General features: G+C 40.8%; 1 pseudogene across 1 annotated transcript; it reads right to left on the reverse strand.

Moving 5' to 3' along the window:
- Positions 1-2,351: 2,351 nt before the first annotated feature.
- LOC308533664 (ferritin light chain-like) lies at positions 2,352-2,871 on the reverse strand (annotated as a pseudogene). The gene has a single exon. The product of its transcript is annotated as a ferritin light chain-like (transcript).
- Positions 2,872-24,197: the final 21,326 nt, after the last annotated feature.

The raw sequence follows: 24,197 nt of genomic DNA on the forward strand, positions 1-24,197 counted from the left end.
ACCATCTCATTCTCGTTCCCACTTTCCAATCCCTGGACTCTTTGTACAGAAAAGCCAGGAGACTGCGGCAGGAGAGGAAAATCCGGGTGAATGTGAAGGAGGGAGCTGGCTTTTCATATGCTGGGATTGCTTTCAATATACTTTACATTTGATCTAAACCGTTACGATACTTTCAAACACAGCCCTTGGAGTACATTATAGAAATTTAAAAAACCATTAAACCCCGGTACTAGCAATGTGTCAAAAAGAACAAGAAAGACTGGGCTCTCCTTCAAAAAAAAACTGTCTGGTGTTCTTGGCTTTGGAGTGTTGCGATTAGGTTATTAAATATCTGATCGAGTCTTTCCAACTACGTGCCTATGCCAAAAAGTTAAGTTCTAGCAGCCTGCTCCCAGAAATCAAGGGTTTAATCTAACAGTTACCAGAAATGCTCTTAAAACTTCTGCTTCCGGGTCAGGAAGTTTGTGGCCGGCCTTGGACTTTGCTACAAGCTGTGCCACTTCAGGAGTGTTGGATCAGGCTAGATGGGGGTGAGGGTGGGGGAGATTAAGAAGGGGATGGGGGAGGGGGAACCCTCTGCTTTGTGCTCAATGGCAATTCCTGCTATTATAGTGCAACTCTTTCAGTAGAACTGGATGACAATGGCTCTAAATAATAGGGCTCTTGGTGTACCTTTAAGGTGCCTGGATAGATTTTCTCTCTCATCATTATGCATGAAGATTCCTCTGGTCCTTGCGTCTGTGGCAATGGGAAGGCTCTTAAGCCTGGACTAAGCAGCATGCTGACAAATGTTGAATGCCCAGCAACAAACAGGCCCCATGGAAGGCATTTGTCATGGCCTTTAATGAGACAGACTTAGAAATGTAGACCATTTTTAAACTGTGAAGTATTTCAGGCATACAGACAAGTATAGGGAGTCCTACAATAAGTGTTCATGTTCTCACCAACCCACTCTGATGAAATCTGAACATTTTGTGATATTCACTTCAGAGTTTCTCTTAAAGAAACAGTTGAGGACTTTTGGGTCCCCTCTCCGACACCCTTCCCCCCTCCCTGCACAGAGGTGATTGCTGTCTGAACTTGGCGTTTACCTTTCCCTTGCCTGTAGGACGGATGTTCTTCAAGTACTCACTGCTGTGTAAGGGTAGGTATCTATTCTGACGAGTCAGTATGCTTTTCAGTATATGAATACCACTGTTGCCTGTTTGTTCCCAAACATGTGTTTGTACAATATGTAATACTATTTTGCATGTTTTAAAACTTGAATATGTGGTATTATAATGCACGTAACCTTTTGATAACGTTTATTGAGATATAGTTCATATGCCATACAATTCACCTATTTAAGGTGTACCATTCAATCATTTTTAATATATTCACAGAATTGCACAACCATCATCACAACTGACTTTAGAGCATTTTCATTGTCTTCCTCCAAGAAACAACCCCTTTCTCCCCCCACACCCCGCAACCTCCCAGACCTACACAATCACTCATCTGTTTTCTATCTCTATGGAGTCACCTTTTCTGGTCATTTCATATAAATGGGACCATACAATGTGTGACCTTTTGTGTCTGACTTCTTTCACTCAACAGCATTTTTATGGTTAATTCATGTTGCAGTAGTGAAGCATTTAGGCACTTCTTTCCTTTTTATTCATTATATGGAAGTATTCATTCATCTGTTGATGGGTATTATGGTTTTTTCTACTTTGGGCCATTATGAATAATGCTGATATAAACATTTCTGTACATGTCTTTGTGTGAACACATTTCAATTTGGGGGGCTATATTCCTAGAATAGAGTTGATGAGTCATATGATAAATCTTATTTAATGTTTTGAGAAGTTGCTAGGCTGTTTTTCAAAGAAATTGCATCAATTTGCAACAGCAGTGTAGGAAGATTCCAATTTCCCTACATCTTTGTCAACAGTTCATATTGTCCAAGTTTATGATTATAAGGCTTCCTAGTAGGTGTGAAGAGGTATTTCATTGTGGTTTTGATTTGTATTTCCCTAATGACTATTGATACCTTTTCATGTCCTCATTAACTATTTGCATATCTTTTTTTTGAGAAATGCCTGATCAGATCCTTTGTCCATTTTTTTAAAATCGAATTATTTGTCTTTATTATTGATTATAAGAACTTTTATTTATTATAAAAACTTAATATTTATTATAAGAACTTTTTTTCCAAAAAAGTTTTATTGTTTCCATTTGGTCCAATACATGGAAGAGGGCTTCAGGGTGGTTAAAAGAATGGCTAGTAGTTTCGGGGAGAGGCTCAGGCAAAACCAGACACCAGGGGAATGCAGAGGGGTACCTCAAAGGCCTTTGGGCTCCAAAGGCTCCTAGTCCTGCTTGAGGGTGAGCCTTTCAAAGAGATACTCGCCCAGCCCAGCCTGGGGGCCAGCCAGCTGAGGTGAGTTAGGTATTGACCATCTTCTTGATGAGTTTCACCTCCTCATCCAGGAAGTGGTTCTCCAGGAAGTCACAGGATGAGGGTCTGTGTGGGGAGAACCCAGGGCATGCAGATCCACAAGGGCTTGGTTCAGGTTCCTCTCCAAGGCCAGGGGGGCTTCCTCAGCGTCCTGAGTTTGTCCCACTCACCTTGGGAAGCCTTCAGCACGTCCTGGAAGAGAATGCAGCCACCGCGCTAGTTCTGCATCTTTAGGAGATGCCCTGTGCCCTCAAGCTTCTTCTCCCTGAACTCCCTGAAGAAGTGGCCCCTGTCCTCCAGAGCCACATCGTTGCGGTGAAAATAGAAGCCCAGAGAGAGGTATGTGTGGGAGCCCGCTGATGCAGGCTGGCCAGGCGGTTGACCGCAGCCTCCACCTCGGTGAAACAATGCTGACGAATATGGGAGCTCATGGTTGTTTGGCAATAAGGAGTTAAGGTAGAAGAAAAAACCCGGTGTGTTGGCTGGTTCGGAGGTGGTTCTGAAGGTGGTGACTGGATAAGATGCTGGAGGGTGGTAGGAGGCTGGAAGAAGGGGTGTCCCTGGGTCTGTTCCATCCAAACACTATTGAAGCAAGAGACAGATCTGGGACCGCTGAGGGCACGATTCAGAACTCTTTCTATATTGTAGATATGTCCTTTGTCAGATATATATGTCCTTTTCAAATATTTTCCCCCATTTTGTTGGCTGTTTTTTCACTTTCTTGATGGTGTTCTTTGATGTACATAGCCTTCTGAAACTTTTTAAGTTAATAAACTTGGATAAAACAACATTATTCAATTAGAAACATGGAACATTAGTACATGAATTTTAACTAATTTCAACCTCTGTAGTAGTACTCAACAGTATGAGTTCTTGTATTATGTTATTGATCCACTCTTTTGTCAATGGAAATTTGGGCTATTTCCAGTATTAGTGTATGACAAACAATGCCAACACAAATGTTCTTGTCCATGTCTCCTGAGGCATGTGTTTATTGGGTAAATACCTAGGAGCAGAATACCCAGGTATTCATAGACCTGAAAGCAAGCCTTTAGGTATTAGATATCATCAAATTAATATTTTTCTTACCAGCAGTGTATTAGAAATCTCAATGTGAGACATCTTTGCTAATACTTGGTACTGTTTGACATTTAAATTGTAGGTATTGGGATGTGAAATTGAATCTCAAAACTGTGTTAAAATGTGGCCTTATTAACCGTGAGGGACAGATAAGCTGCTGGTGCTGTTTTGTTATTTGTAAGACAGTGTGAGGAAATTGTGGCAATAATATGTTCTTGAATGTTGATAGCTCTGGAGACCCTCATATAAATAGAACAATATTAATAACTGTATAGAATGTTTGTATGCTTCCTCTGCACAGTCTTAGATATCACAATTATTTAATGTGGAGCATATCTTAAATCTGCAATATGAAGTTTTGCTATTGATTAACATAAAGTTTTAGAACTTATTAGTATAAGCTGTTGTCAAATTCTTTAGTCCCTGGAAGTCCTGTAAAAGCAGAATGTATCCCATTCCCATTCTTTGTTCCCAGTCTTCACTTAGTCTTGTTAATAATGCCAATTTCTTCAACATTTTCTCATGTAGTTCAATTTAACGCTTTAGACTTTTACGAGTTGATGTTTTAAAAGTCAGTGTTTTCTGTACTACACATTATATGATGTAATTTTGCTTTTTTTGGGTAATTTTGCTTTTTTTGGGTAATTTTGCTTTTAAAGCATTCAAAATTAACTCCACTTTCAAGACAAATATTAAATAAATGATGTCGAAACCGGTTTGGCTCAGTGGATAGAGCATCGGCCTGCGGACTGAAAGGTCCCAGGTTCGATTCCGGTCGGGGGCATGTACCTTGGTTGCGGGCATATCCCCAGTAGGAGATGTGCAGGAGGCAGCTGATCAATGTTTCTCTCTCATAGATGTTTCTAACTCTCTATCTCTCTCCCTTCCTCTCTGTAAAAAATCAATAAAATATATTTAAAATAAAATAAAATAAAATAAATGAGACCATTGTGGTGTTACTCTTTGAAATTTTTAGTAGAGTGAAATTCCTTTATTCTAGATATCTCGTTAAAATTATACTTCAATCAATATAATATAACATTTATGCAAAGAAGAAACTTAATGGCAAGTACAGGTTTCAGTTGTCCTTATTGGAGTTTGGTTTAAAAGGAGACTAAGTAGAAGTTTCTTTTTGGATTGTGAGAGCTCTAAAATTTGAATAATTTTTTTGAACTGAATGTCTTATGCATAGGTAAGCAAGCAAACAAAAAACTAGTAATAAAGTTAGGATTCTTTTTTTTTTAATATTTTATTGATTTTTTACAGAGAAGAAGGGAGAGGGATAGAGAGTTAGAAACATTGATGAGAGAGATCAATCAGCTGCCTCCTGCACACCCCCCAGTGGGGATGTGCCCACAACCAAGGTACATGCCCTTGACCGGAATCAAACCTGGGACCCTTCAGTCCGCAGGCCGACGCTGTCTATCCACTGAGCCAAACCGGTTCGGCAAAGTTAGGACTCTAATGGGGAAAGCTTTAAATGTTGTAATCCCTAATTTCCACAAAATCCTTTTTTAAAGTGTATTTGAACAGATGGGCTCTCTTACACAAGGTTTAAGGTACGCTCATCCTCTCACACATATTCATTATACCATTCACTGCTCACCAGAGACCTAGGAGGAAGGTACTACCTCACTCATCTTGGCTTTAGCCATCTGCCAGAATCTTTCACAGATTTAGATGGTGAGATTAGCTTAGGCTCTGAAAAGAAACCAAACTTTAGAGTCTTTGGACATTTACCTCCAGCAAGTTTTCAAAAGCCAAGAAAGTTCAAGAGTTTAATTAGAGATAGTTGGTCCATTCAGCTGTAGTACTATGGAGCATTATCCTTCAGAGTGCAAGGTAAAGTCAGGAAATCCTGAGATGTTCTGTCTAAATTCTACTTCACCGAAGTGGTGAAAGATTAACGTTCAGTCTCAAAGTTAATTTTCATTGAAAATTGGGTAGACTCCAGTTAGCACCAGATTTTCTTGGCCAGACTCGCTCATCTCTCTGGGCGGAGCTCGGAGCTCAGCTCTCTGTGTAGTTGGTGGAACCTCGCCCCTGGAAGCTCCTCAAATGAAGAGATGGGGGGTGTGGAGCAGAGAGTCTTGTTCCTAAGCCAGTGACCATTCAGCGGTTTCATAGGCTGTGCATCAAAATCGCTGTGATGTGCTGCTGGTTGACATGGCACCATCACACCACAAGGGACCAGAAAAATGGAAATGTCCTATTTCCTAGGCCCTGCAGGTGTTCAGCTTCTGCTGATGCCTTCTGCCTCTTAAGTAGCTATTATGAAATTAAGGAGATACCTGGGTTCAATATCTTTTAGCATGGAAGCTTTATTACACATTAGCTCTGTGTTTCTTAAGTTCTCTGTGTGTTTCCTCATCTGTAAATTGGGGATCATAATAGTACTATCCCACAGGGCTAATGGGAGGATTAAATGAAATGATAAATGTAAAGTGCAAGAATCGTGTCTGGAAAATAGAACATTCTCAATAAATATTAAAGAGGACTGTGATTATAATATTATTAATAACACATTGGAATAAATTCAGGGGAAAATAAATTAATTCTTGATGTACTAAAAAAATTACTTGGATAAATCTTTAAACTTTTTACAAATTATTAGATCTATTCAATTAGATACAGAATCAACATAGGTCTTCTCAATGCCATGGTCAAATTAAACTTAAAAATAAAAAATAATAACTTTACATGCCATGTAAAAATGTAACTTTAATAGATGGTCTTGAAAATCTGAATAGTTTTTCTGGTTTCAGGACATATATATCAAAACAGAAAAAGTCTGTGCGTTCATTTTAATATTAAAAATCAAGAAGCATATATTACATGGCAAATATGTTTAAGTATAAAATTCAGTTTAAAATAAAAAGCCACAAAAATTTTATTTTACTGAATAAATACTACAAAGGAAGTTCATCTTTAATCAATCTGAATTTCTAACTTCCTAGCTATGTTTTTACTCACGCAATTAAGAAATGGCCAAGTCAACATGTAATAAATCAGATGTTAAACAACTTACAATTAACTTTTCACTAATTTTTATTATTAACAAACAGAAGTAAGAACAGACACATATACAATCACCCCAAATTAAACCCAAATTAAAATCTGTTTAGATAGTGCTGTTTCAGATCATGCAGCAAATCTGTTTTATCTAAACAAATAATTCTCGATAGTGTGTTACATAATTATGATCCTTCACCAAAACTTACATTGTTCATGAGCAAGTGACTTTTCAAAAGTGGCTCATGAATGTTTTCTTAAGTAAATTATAACGATAAATCAGCAGTAATATCTTAAATAAATATCTCCTAACATTTTCCCTTGATTTCCATGCCCAAGGTGAACAATTTATTTCAGGAGGAGTATTTCTGCTGACAGGAAAGTTAGAAAAAAATCGTCTAGCTGAAGATGATTTCCTGATAATCACGGAATCTTTGAAAGCTTGGCTCTGGACATCACTAGATGACGGTTTAACCTTGGGGTCCCCTCCCTGGGAGGAAACCCTGGTGAGAAGGGAGCCTCCTCGTTACTGGAGGGCATGCCTGCCAACAGAGACCATTTTGGAAGAGGGAAATTTAAATAGAAGCATCAATGGCCACCGACAAATTTCAGGAAATAGCAGTCAGGGGAGTCTCCAAGGTTGTCAGATTTTGGGTTTTTCTTTTTTTTTTCTTTTTGATTAGGGAGGTGAGATGAAAAAGCAGGAACTATGCTTAGTCCTTCATGAAACAGAAACATTTGCTAGTCTGACTAATGGAAAAACACCATGCCTCAAAATTTTCCCTGGAGTAATGACTATTGTGATTTGGCTAGGTTTTTTAAAAAATAAAACCTTTACATCTAGAAAAGACTACAGATCACAAATATATAGCTAGGCACTGGGACCACCGCGCTGAATGACACATGGCCTTGTCCCCAAGGGGCTGGCAGTCAGGGGTGGAGACAGACACTTAAACAGGGAATTCCACTTCAGCGGGTTGAGTACTATGGGGATCCTGGGGGACTGGAGGGTCGCTTCTGAGCTGGTTTTAGGAACCCGAGTCATGAAAGATGAAGAGAAACCTGTAAAACATGGCCGAGAGGGGAGGCTGCTGTCCCAAAGACAGAAAAACAAAAGGAGCTGGAGGCAGAGGGGACCGAGACACAGCCTTGGAAGGGACAGAGTATGCGCTGTCTTTGGGGAGCCCTAAAAGAATTCAGTTCAGTATAAAGCTTGGGGATGGTCGGGGAGAGACAAAAAGGTGAGAATACGGGGTAAGGGAGGAGGGGTCAACCTTGCATGTGTGCTAAGGAATTTAAAGTCTCCTCTGCCGGGCCGAGATTTGGGTTTATAAGAAAGACAGAGACTGGGGCTGGGGCCTGGCCCAGGGTGCCGGGGAGCAATGCCTGAGGGAGGCGGACAGGACAGTGGTAAGTGGTCGGCATGGGTAGTGATGAGAGCAAGAGCAGTGGAGGGTGTGACCTGGGTCTCCCCAGAGGGGAAGGTGGTGCCATCTTCGAGGGGAGGCAAGAAGTCCAGTCTGTGACGACAAAGGGCACCTGGCTCGTGTCAGCCCTGGGAGCATTCCTGAACCCCTGTGCCTCAGGTTCTTCATCTAAAAATGAGGATAATAATAACAGAACCTCGCAGTGCGGCTTTATTGCGTGGATTAAATAAAATAACACATGCAAAGCGCTCAGAGCAATGCCAGGAGCTCATATGCACTCGTTGTTATGGTTAGGGACAGAAGAAGATAGTCTTGGGGGAGAAAAAAGGCTTAGGGGGAACAGAAAGTCTAATTCTGTTACAAGAGGCTCCCTCAAGGCCAGGAGAACCCATTTTGGCCACTTTGTTAGAAAAAGGTGAGCTTATCCATGGAGGGTGGCCTAGCTGGCTGCTAGCTGCGCAAACCCAGAGCAACTCTCTTCTGAGCAGTTTTTTATAAAATCTGGGACATGTGGGACCATTGATCCCACATTTGCTTCAGAGCTGGGCAAAAGAAATGTAAGTGAGCATGCTAACACCCCGATTCCTGGAGGCTGTTCAGACTACAATGTCTGAGACTACTACATCCGGTGGGAATGTGATGTGAGCAGTTGCTGTGTTTTTTTTTTTTTTTTTTCCATAACTGCCACCAACATACCTGATGTTTTTTCTCAATATCTATTCCTTCTAAGTCTTTTCATAGCGCCAGTAAATAACAAATTTTTAGTGGGTACTTTTGGAAGTGTATGCACCCTAAATGGGAAATTGACAACCAAGACATTTTCAGATCAGCTTGCATCTCCTCTCACTCTCCAAAATAATTGAGCTTTACAAGTTAGGATGACTGAGGGTGTCACTAAGCCCTCTCCTAGGCACTCACCGCCATTCATTACAGACTCTGGAACCTGGTTCTTCATCTTTATCCTTACATTTGTCTTCATTCTAGACATATCCGACTCTGCGACCTCTTAGCTCCTTAACCCAATGACCTTATTCTCTGCTGGGCCACCGCTTCCCGTTCTCACGGTGCAGAATGTAAAGTCTGAAATATGTTATCTCTTGAAACTGCTCCACCTCCAAAATCACAAATTCAGACATCCTCCTTGCTGGCCACCAAGCCAGTCACTGCAGCTTCTTGCACAAAGATTCCCACCACAGCTATCCTTCTACCTCTGGTGACTTCTGTACCCCCCTCCCACTTCCTCCCTATTCACAGGCTCCTCCTCTCTGAACTTTCCTAATACTGAAGTTGGATTCTGGGGCCCATCCTGCCAACCACTTGCTTCCAAGCACTCTAAGCTCAGGCACACTCCTTTTGTTGCACTTGCCTGGCAAACTCGAATTGGAATGAACTGTACTCACTCTCTGTCCTTGCACCAGGCAGCCGGGCACTGCTGGAGGGAAGTTCCCCAGCTGGGCAGTTGGTATCTCTATCCACCCTTGACCACCAAGCACATGGGAGGCTCCCTTTTTCTGACACCCTCACTGTACCTCTGATCTGCTTATTCTCACAAAAGCTTTTCAAACATTTTCTATCTCCTTCAAGCTCATATATGTCCCACCTCTTCCCCAATGGCTTTGCTTCCTATTTCAGGGGGAAAAAAAAACAAACTACACACACACACACACACACACACACACGTGCACACAGAAACACCAGACAAGACCTCCCTTGATTTCTTGTCACCAAATCACCACCACCTGCATCTGCCCTAGTTTTCCTTTCTTGAGACAGTGGAGTGGCCGGTCCCTCTTTTAAAAAGGTTTGTTTTCCATCCTGCTTTGAACCTGAAGATACTGAGAAGTGGCTTATGGTTCCAGCAATGTGGGGGTCATTAGTGACCCTAATAAACACCATATTGAAGGGAGATGAAAAGGAACCATAAGGAAAGCAACCAGACAGCTGTAGACAACTCATTCGAGAAATCTGATTATGAAGGGAGGTGATTCCTTACTGCTTTCTCCCAAACTTTAGGCTACCAGTTACTGCTTTCATCTTTCCCTTCTACCTTTCTACCCATTCCCGCTGCCCTTCAATATACAAAGATCTCTGTCATCTTAACAATAACAGCAACAGCTAGACAAGCAACACACATCACCCCCATTCAACCTTGAATCCGTTAGCCATTGGCCTTAGTTACTTCCATTCATAATCAGATTTTTCCAGTGGGTTGTCCATAGCTTTCTTGTTGCTTTTCCACCGTCTATTTCCTTCAAACCTCATTCCAATATGGCTCTTATTAGAGTCACCAATAACTTCCAGATTGCTGGAAGCATGCGCCACTCTCAGTCTCCCGGGGTGTTTCCCGGAGGCAGTCCTCACGGCAGAGGCTTGCAGGTTTGGGAAAGTAACTTCCAAAGAAGAAGATACGATCAGTTTCACAAATCAACTCCACATTTAGCAACTCCATACTGTGCGAGGCACCAGTTAAGTGATGGGCCTTCATAGTTGCATAAGACACAGTTCTGTTCTCAAGCACCTACAGGCTGGCACAGTAAAAAAAAGATACAGTGATGTGCCCAGCTACAAGCAGGAAGTGAAGCCAATGGGGCCCAAGGAGCACAAACGAAGAAGGGAGGATTAACCTTCTCTATAGTGGTCAGGAAAGACGATGCCTAAGCTGGGGTTTAAATGGTGAATTGGAGTGGCTGAAGTGGGGGCGGGGGGGGGGGCGGTTAGGAGTCGATGCGGGGAGCATTCTCCAGGCAGTGAAAACACATGGCAGTGGGGATCCTATTGCAGGCGTGATATGCAGGGAACCTCATGTGATGTGGGGCTGCAAAGTTGGGGTGGAAGTGGTGATGGACAGGGAAGGGCAGTATCTAATTCATAAGGATATCAAGGGGTTTAAATGAGTTCATATATATAATGCTCTTAACTCTTCATAATACAATCCTATCTAATAAAAGAGAAACATGGTAATTAGTGTACGACCGCTACCCTTCCCATTGGCTAATCAGGGCAATATGCAAATTAACTGCCAGCCAAGATGGCGGCCAGCAGCCAGACAGCTTGAAACTAACATGAGGCTTGCTTGCTTCAGTGACGGAGGACTCCAACGTTCCCCACCTGCCTTGCTGGCCTCTGAGCTTGCAGTTTGAAACATTGTAACAAATATAGAAGCTAAACAAAACCCCGGAAACCTGCTTTCAGCCGGCCAGGATCTCAGAGCTGGAGTTATACATTGTTTCGATTATAGAACTCAAACAAACCAGATACCTGCTTTCAGCAGCCGAGGCCTCAGAGCTGGAGCCAGAGCTAAAGCTGGCCCAGAATAAAAAAGAAAAAAAGAAAAAAAGGAGCAGTTGGGAGCTTCAGTCACCTGCCAGCTTGAAAACAGCCCTCAGCCCCTCACCCAGACTGGCCTGGCACCCCAGTGGGGACCCCCACCCTGAAGGGTGTGTGACCAGCTGCAAACAGCCATCATCCCCTCAACCAGGCTTGGCAGGCACCCAAGTGGGGACCCCCATCCTGATCCAGGACACCCTTCAGGGCAAACCAGCCAGCCCCACCCATGCACCAGGCCTCTATCCTATATAGTAAAAGGGTAATATGCCTCCCAGCACCGGGATCAGCAGAGCCGAGAGGCCTCCCAGCACCGGGATCAGCATGACAGGGGGCAGCGCCCAAACCCCCTGATCGCCCTGTGGCTCTGTGTGTGACAGGGGGTGGGGCCACAACCTCCCTATCTGCCCTGCTCTGTTTGTGACAGGGGAAGGCGCCCCAACCTCCTGCTCAGCCCTTCTCTGTGCGTGACAGGGGGCGGTGCCCCAACTCCCCTTTCACCCTGCCTTGAGTGTGACAGGGGGCGGTGCCCCAACCCCCCAATCAGCCCTACCCTGAGCGTGACTGAGGGTGGCATCGCAACCTCCCAATCCACCCTGCTCTGTGCGTGACAGGGGGCGGTGCCCCAACTCCCCAATCGGCCCTGCTCTGAGCCTGACCAGGAGCTGCACCTAGGGATTGGGCCTGCCCTCTGCCACCCGGGAGTGGGCCTAAGCCAGCAGGGAGTTATCTCCTGAGGGGTCCCAGACTGCGAGAGGGCACAGGCCGGGCTGAGGGAGCCCCCCTTCCGCCCTGAGTGCACAAATTTTTGTGCACCGGGCCTCTAGTTAATAATAATTGTTCATAATTATCACTTATAGTAGGTACAATAAACAATTATTTTTAATAATTTAAATTATGATTGAAAGCATGCTAGATACCAGCCTAGGAAATTAGTAGCAACCATCCATAGAGCTAAACATTATGATATTGCAAAGTCCAGGTAGCTTTTCTTCCTTGTTTAAAGTATGATTGGATAATTCATGCATAAACCAGTATGTCTGCATGGAATTATGTTCTAGAAGACCAAAGAAAGAAATCACTGCTCTAGGTGTGCACTCTGGAGGGTTCAGATGACATTCTCCCCATATCTTTTCTTTATTGTAATCTCAGCTTTCAGATTTACTGTTCAGCCAGTCCAAAGAGCATGTGTTTTTGTATTCTGAAAAACTGTACTAACCAACGGTGTACAACAACAGAAACTGGTTGCAAAGCTTTCACTTTTAAAGAGTTTCCAAGCACCCTGCCCTTTTCCTAAAGGACTCTTTTCCCTTTTATGGATGAGCACCAGGCTCCAAGACAGTGTAAATAGAACTTCCTGTTCCAGGGAAGTGCTGGCTCCTGCAGGAGCCCAGGGGTCCTTTGGGAAAAGTTGATAGGAACTATGAGCTGGATGTGACCTGAGGCCCAGGAGTAAGCTGAGCCAGCAGGGAGGGAAACACATTTAACAGCCCCTTTGTGCAGACTGAGGTCCCAGAAGCACTTCTGGGAAAGTAAGTCTGGTGCCATACACACAGTCCTTGTGAAGAATGGCAGGGAAACAGGCTGGGCTGGAGAAGGATGTTCCCAGATGAAACGCCCAAATCTTGGACCTGGCTGCCCTGAAGAACCAAGAGATGTCTTGAATTCCCACAATTTGGGAATCCTGTGCTTCACATGAGTGGAGATTTTAAAATCAGAAAAAACAAGTGGCTCCTGCACAACTGAAGCCTGGTCCAATAGCAAATATCTTTTAGGGCGCTGACTGCCTACTCACTAAGGACATGAAAATTAAAATCTATTTTCCTTCTTTATTGACCATAATATTTTTTTAATATATTTTATTGATTTTTCACAGAGAGGAAGGGAGAGAGATAGAGAGAGTTAGAAACATCGATGAGAGAGAAACATCGATCAGCTGCCTCCTGCACATCCCCCACCGGGGATGTGCCCGCAACCCAGGTACATGCCCTTGACCGGAATCGAACCCGGGACCTCTCAGTCCGCAGGCTGATGCTCTATCCACTGAGCCAAACCGGTTTCGGCAATTGACCATAATATTTTCACATACTTTTAATTGATAATATTTAAAGTGTTATTTCTTTGTGGTTGAGTTGCTGTGTCATTTGTTCTGATAATTGTGATCTTTGACTTTTGTGTGCTTCACAAACTCATCAACAGTGGCAAGACAATAAGCCAAAGAAGCATAACCAATCCTTTTACACTTACTCATAATGGTATTATAACAATTACAAACATTGATTTGATGATAACTAACATTTACTGAGCATTTGCTACCTGCTAAGCAGTGAATTAAGTCACTCAATAGTCTCCATCAGTAAAAAATTGTTTGATCATGAACTGACAAATTGTGCTTGCTAATTTAATATTACGTATGCAATTATACCACCAGAATATTATAAAATGTGTAGTTATAAAACATAAACAAAAATACAAATTAAAAGGGTGATACAGCTAAACAAATAGAAGTTCTTGTATTTTCTTTTTGCATCATAGTAATTTGTCTACTAATGGAGTATGGGGACCTCAGTTTGGAAACTATTCTGAAAACACTGTATAAACTGTTATTAAAGATAGCAACTGTGGTGTACAGAGGTAAAAACAAAAACAAAAACAAAAAACAACCTTGCCCAGTGTCACCAGAGTGTCACTGTGGGACAGGCTATTGGCTTCTGTGACCTCCCTGTGACCTCAGGACCGCTCTCACTCCCGCTGCACTTCCAGGAAGCTGTACCATCCTGCTAGTATATTCATATTTCTGGTCCTTCTTAATCCGAATAAGCATGTACTTAAATAAGATGTCAAGATGAGTTCTAGTCTTAACATCTGAGATCTTTAAAACAAATTGAATCAAACTTTTAACTTCATCTTTGGGTCATATGTAAGAATTTCAGAATAAATTGAGATTTCTTCACCTGAAGGTGTTTCTCTCTTAACCAAGAAATGAAGCCCGTGTTAACAGGATGGCAGTAGAGTAGGAGGATGTTACAGTAACTTCCTCCCAGGACAAAACTGGAATTATAACTAAAGTAAAGAGCAAGCAACCTGAATAACCACCGAAAGATTAGCTGAAGGGAAGTCTTATAATCAAGTATTTACAGAAGAAGCCACATCAAAACTGGTCTTGGACATTTCTCATAGCAATATTTTTTCTGATATATCACTTCTGGCAAGGGAAACAAGAGAACATAATAAACAAATTGGGACTATATCAAACTGGAAAGTTTGTGTACAGCAAAAGAAACCATCAACAAAATGAAAAGACAGCCCATTGAATGGGAGAACATGTTCGTCAATGATACATCTGACTAGGGGTTCATACCCCAAATTTATAAAGAATGTATACAGCTTAACACCAAAAATCAAACAGTCCAATTTTAAAATGAGCCAAGGACCTGAATAGGCACTTCTCCAAAGAGGACATACAGACAGCCAATAGACATATGAAAAGATGCTCAACCTCACTAATCATCAGAGAAATGCAAATTTAAACCACAAGGAGATATCATCTCACATTTGTCAGAATAGCTATTATCAATAAATCAACAAACAACAAGCATTGTCGAGGATGTGAAAAAAAGTGAACCCTTCTGCACTGCTGGTGGGAATGCAAATTGGTGCAGCCACTGTGGAAAGCAGCATGAAGTTACCTCCAAAAATTAGAAATGGAACTGCTTTATGATCCAGCAATACCACTTTTAAGAATATATCTGAAGAAACCCAATACACTAATTCAAAAAATTATATTATGATCACTGCTGCTTTTATTTACAATAGCCAAGATTTGGAAGCAGTCCAAGTGCCCATCAGTAGATGAGTGGATAAGTAAGCTGTGGTACATTTTCAGAATGGAATACTACTCAGACATAAAAAAGAAGGAAATCTTTCCTTTTGGGACAGCTTGAATGGACCTGGAGAGTATTATGCTATGTGAAATAAGCCCTTCAGAGAAAGACAAGTATCTTTGGTTTCACTTCTATGTGAAACCTAATGAACATAATAAATTAACAAACAGAATAGAAACAGATACATAGATACAGAGAACAGACTGACAGCTGTCAGAAAGTTGGGGGGCTGGGTAAAAAGATGAAATGATTAAACCAAAAAACATCACAGACACAAACAACAGTATGGTGTTTACTAGAAGGAAAAGTGTGTGGGTGGTGATAGGAGAGTGAAGGGGGGATACATGGTGATGGACAGAGACTTACTGGGGTAGTGAACACACAATATAATATACAGATGATTTATTATAGAACTGTACACCTGAAACCTATATAACTTTATTAACCAATGTCACCAATAAATTCAATAAAAACAAAATAAAATAAAGAAAGGAAAAGAAAGAATGAAATGAAGCCTAGATATTCGGTTTATTATGGTTAAAAGTAAGCATGGAACTGAAAATAGAATTAATAAAATTATTCTATTTAGAATGGCTTAAAAAAGAATGCAATATTTAAGAATAACAAAAGCAGTGCAAAATTTGTACTCTAAGAACTACAAAGCATTGTTGAAGGAAATTTTAAAACTTCTAAATAAATGAAATGATATCCCATGTTTATGGATGGAAGACTTACTATTGCTATCATAGTAAAATTACTCAAATTGATCTACAGATTCAACTCAATTCTTATCAGATCCCAGCTGGCTTTGTAGAAGAAATTTACAAGCTGACCCTAAAATTCATGTTGAAATCCAAGGGACCAAGAACAACTGAAACAATTTTAGAAAAGAAGAACAAGGCTGGAGGATTTACATTTCCCAATTAAAATTTACTGCAGAACAGTAGTAATCAAGCCAGTGTGGTACCAGCATAAAATCAAACATATATCTCAATGGAACAGAACTGATAGTCCAGAAATAAGCCTTCAGATTTATAGCCAATTGATTTTTGACAACTGTGCCAGGCAATTCAATGGGGAAAGGATAGTATTTTCAACAAATGGTGTTAGGACAATTAGATATCCACATGTCAAAAATGAAGTTATACCCTTACTTCATGTCATATAAAAATTTATTCAAACTTGATCAAATACCAAAATTGAAGAACTAAAACTATACTTAAAAGAAAATATAAATTTAAATTTTCGTGACCTTGGATTATGGAATAGTCCTTTTATATGGCACCAAAAGCACAAACAACCAATGGAAAAATTAATAAATTTGACTTCTTCAAAATGAAAATATTTTGTAGTTCAAAGGACACTATCAAGAGAATAAAAAGGCAATCAAAGAATAGATTTTTTTTGCAAATTATCTATATATATAAAAGGCTAAGAGACTGCCAACTGGTCGACTGGCCAGTAGGTATGATGTGCACTGACCACCAGGGGGCAGACACTCAACGCAGGAGCTGGTGAGCGACAGCAACTTTGCAGAGTGCCCTCTCATACTGCGGGAAGCCTTGGGGGATGTCGGACTGCCGGTTTTGGCCCAATCCCTGCAGGCCAGGCCGAGGGACCGGGCCGAGGGACCTCACCTGCCGGAGGTACCTCTCTCACTCTGCAGATGCCCTTCGAGCCCCAGCACCACCCCAGGTGCAGCTGGCCAGGGAGGGACCAGGAGAGGTTGGCTCCAGGGCATGTCTGGCCCATCTCTCCCAGCCCTGCCCCACCAGCCACCTTCTAATTAATTTCCTTTCAATGTGCATGAATATGTGCACTGGGCCTCTAGTATATCTGTAAGGAACTTGACTCTAGAATACTTAAAGAACTCTTATCTCAATAATAAAAAGACAACTTAACAACAACATAAACGAGAAACTCCAACTTTAAAAAATGGACAAAGGGTTTGAAAAGACACTTCTCCAAAGAAGGTACACAAATGGCCAATAATCACATGAAAATAGGCTCAACAATACTAATTGTTAGAGATGTGCAAATCAAAAATACACTGAGATAACAATCTATACTCACTAGAATATATATTATAAAAAAACAAAACAAAACAAAAAACTAGAAAAACACCCCATAAAAATATATAATTTTTTTTTAAGTCAGAAGTATAGAGCCTGGCTGGTGTGGCTCAGTGGGAGAACACTGACCCATGTTTGAGGTACAATTTCCGTTAGGGCACATGCCCAGGTTGTGGCCCGATCCCCAGTAGGGGGTGTGCAGGAGGCAGCTGACTGATGTTTCAATCTCTATATCCGTCTCCCTCTCTCTCTAAAATAAATAAAAACATATATTTTTTAAAAAGTCAGAAGTATAGAGACAAAAAGCAGATAAGTTGGTTTGGGGTAGAAGCAGTAAATGACTTCATATGGGCACTACGGAACATTTGGGGGAGATGAAATGTTCTAAAACTGAAATGAGAACTTGGGACAACTGAATAAATTTACATAAAATTATTGAGTCGTAGACTTAAAATTGATGGATTATATTGTATGTAAATCATACCTCAGTGAACTTTAAAAAAGAGAGAGGCAAAAGAGTAATACAATCTCATGTTATCATTTTATTTCTACAAGAAAAAGTAGGAAATCTCATTTCTATGGCTCAACTCTTAACCCCAAGGAAAATAGCCTCAATTCTTTTTTTGGGGGGTGGGGGGGAGTGGTATTTTTGTGTTTCTGTTTGAGAGGAGAGTGAGATTAGGTAATTAGTTTTAATTATTCAGTAAGTGTTTTCAACTTAGTATTTTAATCATCTCATAAATATATATATTAAACACCCAGTGCTTACTATTTTGTCTTTTTTAACCATCTTATTGAAATTTAATTCATATACCAGAAAATTCATCCACTTAAAGCATATAATTCCATGGCCTTTAGTATATTCACAGAGTTGTGTTCATCACCATAATCAATTTCAGAACATTTTGATTAACCTCAAAAAAAAAACTTCTCTGTTTTGGAAAATATAATTGTTTTCACATACACACACACACACACACATACACACGTTATTTATGTTGTGTGTAATATATTTGTTATTTTAAAAAAGTTCTGTTTTAATTTTTATTTTTTAAAAATATATTTTATTGATTATCTACAGAGAGGAAGAGAGAGGGATAGAATTAGAAACATCGATGAGAGAGAAACATCGATCAGCTGCCTCCGCACACCCTGCATTGGGGATGTGCCCGAAACCAAGGTACATACATCCCCTTGGCCGAAATCGAACCTGGGACCCTTCAGTCCGCAGGCCAACGCTCTATCCTCTGAGCCAAACCAGTCAGGGCTGTTTTAATTTTTAATATGATTACTATTGATAGATGTAACCCACAAAAACAAAAGCTTTTGGAGGTTCTCAATAATTACAGAGTGTAGAGTGTTCTCAAGACCAAAGGGTTTGAGAAATGCTGGTCTATATACCAGTACAGTAGTCCCCACTTATCCACGGAGGGGGGTACATTCCAAGACCCCCAGTGGATGTCTGAAACCGTGGATAATACTGAACTTTATATATATTATTATTTTTTCTACACATGTATACCTATGATAAAGCTTCATTTATAAATTTGACACAGTAAGAGATTAATAACAATAACTAATAATAAAATTGAACAATTATAACAATATACTGTAATAAAAGTTATATGATTGTAATTACTTGTCTTATGGGGTTCTTTGCTGAAGTCTTCATATAGACTCAATGCTTTCTGGTGCAACACACTGCCATTAATCGAAACACGTTTTGCAGTTCAAGGGGTGACAGCAAAACTAGCACACTTTTTTTTTTTAATATATTTTATTGATTTTTTACAGAGAGGAAGGGAGAGAGATAGAGAGTTAGAAACATCGATGAGAGAGAAACATCGATCAGCTGCCTCCCACACATCTCCCACTGGGGATATGCCCGCAACCCAGGCACATGCCCCTGACCGGAATCGAACCCGGGACCCTTCAGTCCGCAGGCCGACGCTCTATCCACTGAGCCAAACCGGTTTCGGCAAAACTAGCACACTTTTATCTATTTATTTATTGTTAATCCTCATCTGAGGATATTTTTTCCATTGATTTTTAGTGAGAGTGGAAGGGAGAGAGAGAGAGAGAGAGAAACATTGATGTGACTCTGGTTGCCTTTGCAAACACCTGACCAGGGCTGTGGATCCAGCCTGCAACCACAGCACATGCCCTTGACCAGAATTGAACTCGGGGCCCATCAGTCCCCAGGCCCACACTCATTCCACTGAGCCAAACTGGTTAAGGCACAAATGTATTTTTTACTTCACAATTCCAAAGATAGAAGATTCATTCTTACCATAGATTTTAGCAACCTCAGCATACAATTTGTTTCCTTATTTAGTTGAACACTTTCACCTTTTCACTTAAAGGAAGGCCTTTATGACTTTCCTTTGGCAGATCCGAATGGCCAGAATCACAGCTCTTGCTCTTTGGGACTGTTACGAAGAAAAACAAGGGTGACCTGAACATAAGCATAGGACAAAGCGATGATTCACATCCAGGGTGGATGGAGCAAGACAACGTGAGCTTTCATCACGCTACTCAGAACAGCACGCATTTTAAAACTTAGGACTTGTTTCTTTCTGAAATTCTCCACTTTCAGGCCAAGGTTGACTGCAGATAACTGAAACTTCAGATGCGGGGGGATGACTGTAACTTGATTTCCTCAAGCCCCGCACACCTCTCAGCCTCTGAGGATATTGCTTTCTTCTTCTACTTTGCTGAAGCTCTTTACGTAAGATTACCTACAAATTCTGAACTTAAAAATCCAATTCCGTTTTCATTCCTTGTTTTATTTGACCACCCTTAAGCCTCTGCTGTTGTTGTCCTATTGACCTTTCCAGGTGTGTCTCCTCCCACCCCCAATTTGTACCCAGGCTTAGCCAGGCTTTGTGTGGAATAGCACCTTGGCTCAGGTGGTGCTCTCCGTGTGGAATGTCCGTATCTTCTCTGTTAGCAGAACTCACTCTGTGGGTCTCTGCTTTTCTTTTCTGTTTGTTTTTTTGTGTGTGTGTGTTTTTTTCAGGTTTCTTCTGAAAGGTTCTGCTCTCTGAGATCGCCCCTCTCTCTTAGCCCAAGGCACACTTGCTTATTATTTTGCAAACTCAAAATTCCATTTGTGTTTTTTTTAAAATATATTTTTATTGATTTCAGAGAGGAGGGGAGAGGAAGAGAGAGATAGAAACATCAATAATGAGAGAGAATCATTGATTGGCTGCCTCCTGCACATCCTCTACTGGGGATCGAACTCGTAACCTGGGCATGTACTCGGACCAGAAGTCAAACCTTGACCCCTTGGGTTATAAGTCGAAGTTCAACCACTGAGCCACACCAGCCTGGCCAAAATCTGTTTGAATCAGCCCTGATCACAAATCACTATACTGTGGATATTTGCTCACATCTCTATGTCCCCACTAGACTGTGAATGTGGGGCTGTCTCCTCTGCACCTAGCCACTGTCCACACTCTCTAATAGGTGTGCAGCTCAATTAGCTGGGGGACATCAGAAGAGTGCTCCTTTGTCCCTTATCCCTTACCCTATCTGACCTCCCTTAAGCCTCTGGCATTGTTGTCCTGGATTAATAGCAGAGAAATTAATTTCTCTTCATAGTTAAATCAAGTTGTGAATATTGGATTGCTTCATCATGGAGAAAAACAGGCATAAAATAAATAAATCTGGTGATAACGATGAAATGAAGTTGTCCTCTCACTGAGGGACCAACCGTTGTTCCTGCAGTTTTGTTGTTTGCTTCCTCTCATAGGTTATCAAAGTGGGCAGGATTTACAGAGGAAAAGAGATGTTGAGATGAAAGAAGGCACGGGCGGAAAAAGGAAAACCAGGTGAGTTACTTGGGGGAAAAAGGTACTGAAAGGGGGATGAGGGAGATAGAAAAAGAAAAGAGAAAGCATGTGGGAAAGAATGTCCAGAGACTGTATCAAAGAATAGTCCATTTGCTGCCAATAAAGAGCTGCAGGGAACAAGAAATACAGGAATGAGAGGAAACCCTGGCAGGATGCAGCTTCACAATTCTTTTCAGAGCTCGAGCTCATGCCGGCTTCTTTATATTGTCTCCAAAGTGTGTGTCCACCCTGACTCTCAGATGCATGGAGGTTTTCTCCAAAAGGCACGTCTGGGTCAAAAGGACAGAGCCTCCCAGCCCCCCGCCCATTGGAATAGGAACTGTCTTTTCTGGGTATATGCACCATCATAGGAACAAAACCAGCGGCCATCCCAGCCATTTAATGAAATCATTCCCAATAAAGTCATTGTGAGTTTGGTATTAGATATTGATGAGATGCCTATAGAACCTCAGTTGTTATATTCAATTTGTTTCATCTGTTGTGGCTATATAAGATGCCAACCAAATTTTTAGTATTATTTGATGTCAAAAATAAGAAATAACTCTTGTTAAAAATATTTAAGAGACCGAGGCTACTGTCAGTATTTGCTCCAGCTAAAGAGCAATAGAGTTATACATGTAATTATAATTTTTAAATTATAACAGAACGTAAGGATTGAGCTTACAAATCTCTCATTTTTTAAAATGAAGCCTTTCTCCATAATTTGAACTTTTTCTTTGTTTAGTAATAGATCCAAAAGTTGAGAGAAAGTGTTATGTGATAATGTTTTAAAAGTAAAATGTTTTCTTATTGAACCCACTAGTGATACTTGCCTGATTTTGATAGACAACACCACCTCTAATTATTTTAAAGTCAGCAGAATATACTAGTAGAAGAAACTAAATATTTTACAAAGACATTATTATAATAACCTTCCTTTTAAAGTACTCTTTAAAGAGGACATTCAAATGGCCTAGAGACATAAAAAAAATGCTCAAGGACACTAATCATCAGAGAGATGCAAATTAAACTGACAATGAGGTACAATCTCACACCTGCCAGAATGGCTACCATAAACGAATCAACAGAGAACAAGCGCTAGCGAAGATGTGGAGAAAATGAAACCTTGTGCACTGTTGGTGGGAATCTAGATTGGTTCAGCCACTGTGGGAAGCAGTATGGAGTTGCCTCAAAAATATTAAAAATGAAACTGCCTTATGAACCAGCAATTCCACTTTTGGGAATATATCCAAGGAAACCCAATACAATAATTCAAAAGAATACATGCACATTTATGTTGATTGCAGCTTTATTTGCAATAAACAAAATCTGGAAGCAGCCAAGGGCCCATCAGTAGATAAGTAAGCTGTGGTACATTTTCACAATGGAATACTTCTCAGCTGTAAAAAAGAAACAAATCATACCTTTTGTGACAGCTTGGATGGACCTGAAGAGTATTATGCTAAGTGAAATAAGCCAGTCAGAGAAAGACAAATACCATATGATTTCACTCATCTGTGGAATCTAATGAACAAAATAGAAACAGACTCTTAGATACAGAGAACAGGCAGATAGTTGTCAGAGGGGAAGGGGGTTGGGAGGCTAGGTGAAAAAGGGAAAAGGATTAAACCAAAAGAACTCATAGACACAGACAACAGTATGGTGATTACCAGAGGGGAAAAGGGTGGGGGGAGGTAGATAAATGTACAGGGGAGATAAATGGTGATGGGAGATTTGACTTAGGGTGATAAACACACAATACAATATACAGATGATGTAGAATCCCCCCTGCCCAGGTAGGTCAGTTGGTTGGAGCATCATCCCAATGCACCAAGATTGTGGGTTTGACCCTTGGTCAGGGCATCAACCAAAAGAAGTGGACCACCAAATAGATGTTTCTCTCTCTCCCTATCTAAAATAAATTTTTAAAATTGTACATCTGAAACCTCATTAATTTTATTAACCAATGTCAGCCTATAAATTCAATTAAAAATTGCCCTGAAACTCAAAATAAAAGACAAAAAGTGTGACCCTAAGAGATCCATTTAGAAACAAAAGGCCATGATCTCTTTATGGCTGTCACAGAGCCAGCTCACCTAACCCAGAGGTTCAGTCTCTCAAGGGTAAGACACCGCTGCTCTCTAAAAAGCTAGAAGTTGGCGTTATCTCATTCCACTCAGTATTCCACACATTTGTTAGCTGAACCTGAGAAGATGATTCCATCCTGAGACAGAAGGACCCCAAGTAGGTCAAGAAGAAAAGCTACCTAAAGCATCCAAAGACCTTCCTTTTCTCTCCACCCTCAGGACAGCATCTCATGTTTATTAGACAGTTTGTCTGTTAACATTTTTCATGGGAAACAAAACCCTGGGTGTGTGCCTTTTGGAGAACCACGTCAATCAACAAAGCTATACATAGAACAGAGTGATTTGCTTAGCAGCCAGAGTTCCCTACAGATAGCAGTTGTAGAGATTTTGCCAAAGAAAGGAAGTGCTGTGCTTCCTTATTTTTCTAGCATCCTAGGCTTACGAGTCAATACACATCCTCCATACAATTGACTAGTCAGATAAATATTGACAAACCATACTGATTATTACAAGGATTAGATCTGTGGAATTACAATATTGGCCATGATGGAGCTCTTCTCTGAAAATGTCAATATTAGATGTATTTATTATTTTAGTCTTAATTTTAGAGGTAAGTTAGAAATGGGATATCTAAGAGTAAGCACTTAGTTATACTACCAGCGAAGAAGCAAAAGTAAAATATCATTTAAGTGTACTTTGGAAAATTATACATGCAACTATAATCCATTTGAGTGGCACTTAAAAACAGTTGGATCAACAGGCATTCACGTCATGCTAATGGCTTTCTCACATTTCCTTAATGATGTTATAATCACCTATGGAAATACAGAAGCCATTTCCCATCTGCTCAACACAAACATGTTGCCTCCTGTTTTGCGTTTCCTCACAGTGACATTCAGGACTTCTCCGGTTTTCCGGACAGTCTTCAGTCCTGAAGTAAAAGTTGTTGTTTCTTGTTTCTCCTTAGGTTGTGCTAAGAAGGGCCTCATACGTAAATCCTGGGCTGGCACCTCTTTGGAGATTGAAAACAACAATGAT

This window comes from Myotis nattereri, assembly GCF_964212035.1.
Source record: "Myotis nattereri genome assembly, chromosome: 17".
In the NCBI taxonomy this organism is placed as follows: Eukaryota; Metazoa; Chordata; class Mammalia; order Chiroptera; family Vespertilionidae; genus Myotis; species Myotis nattereri.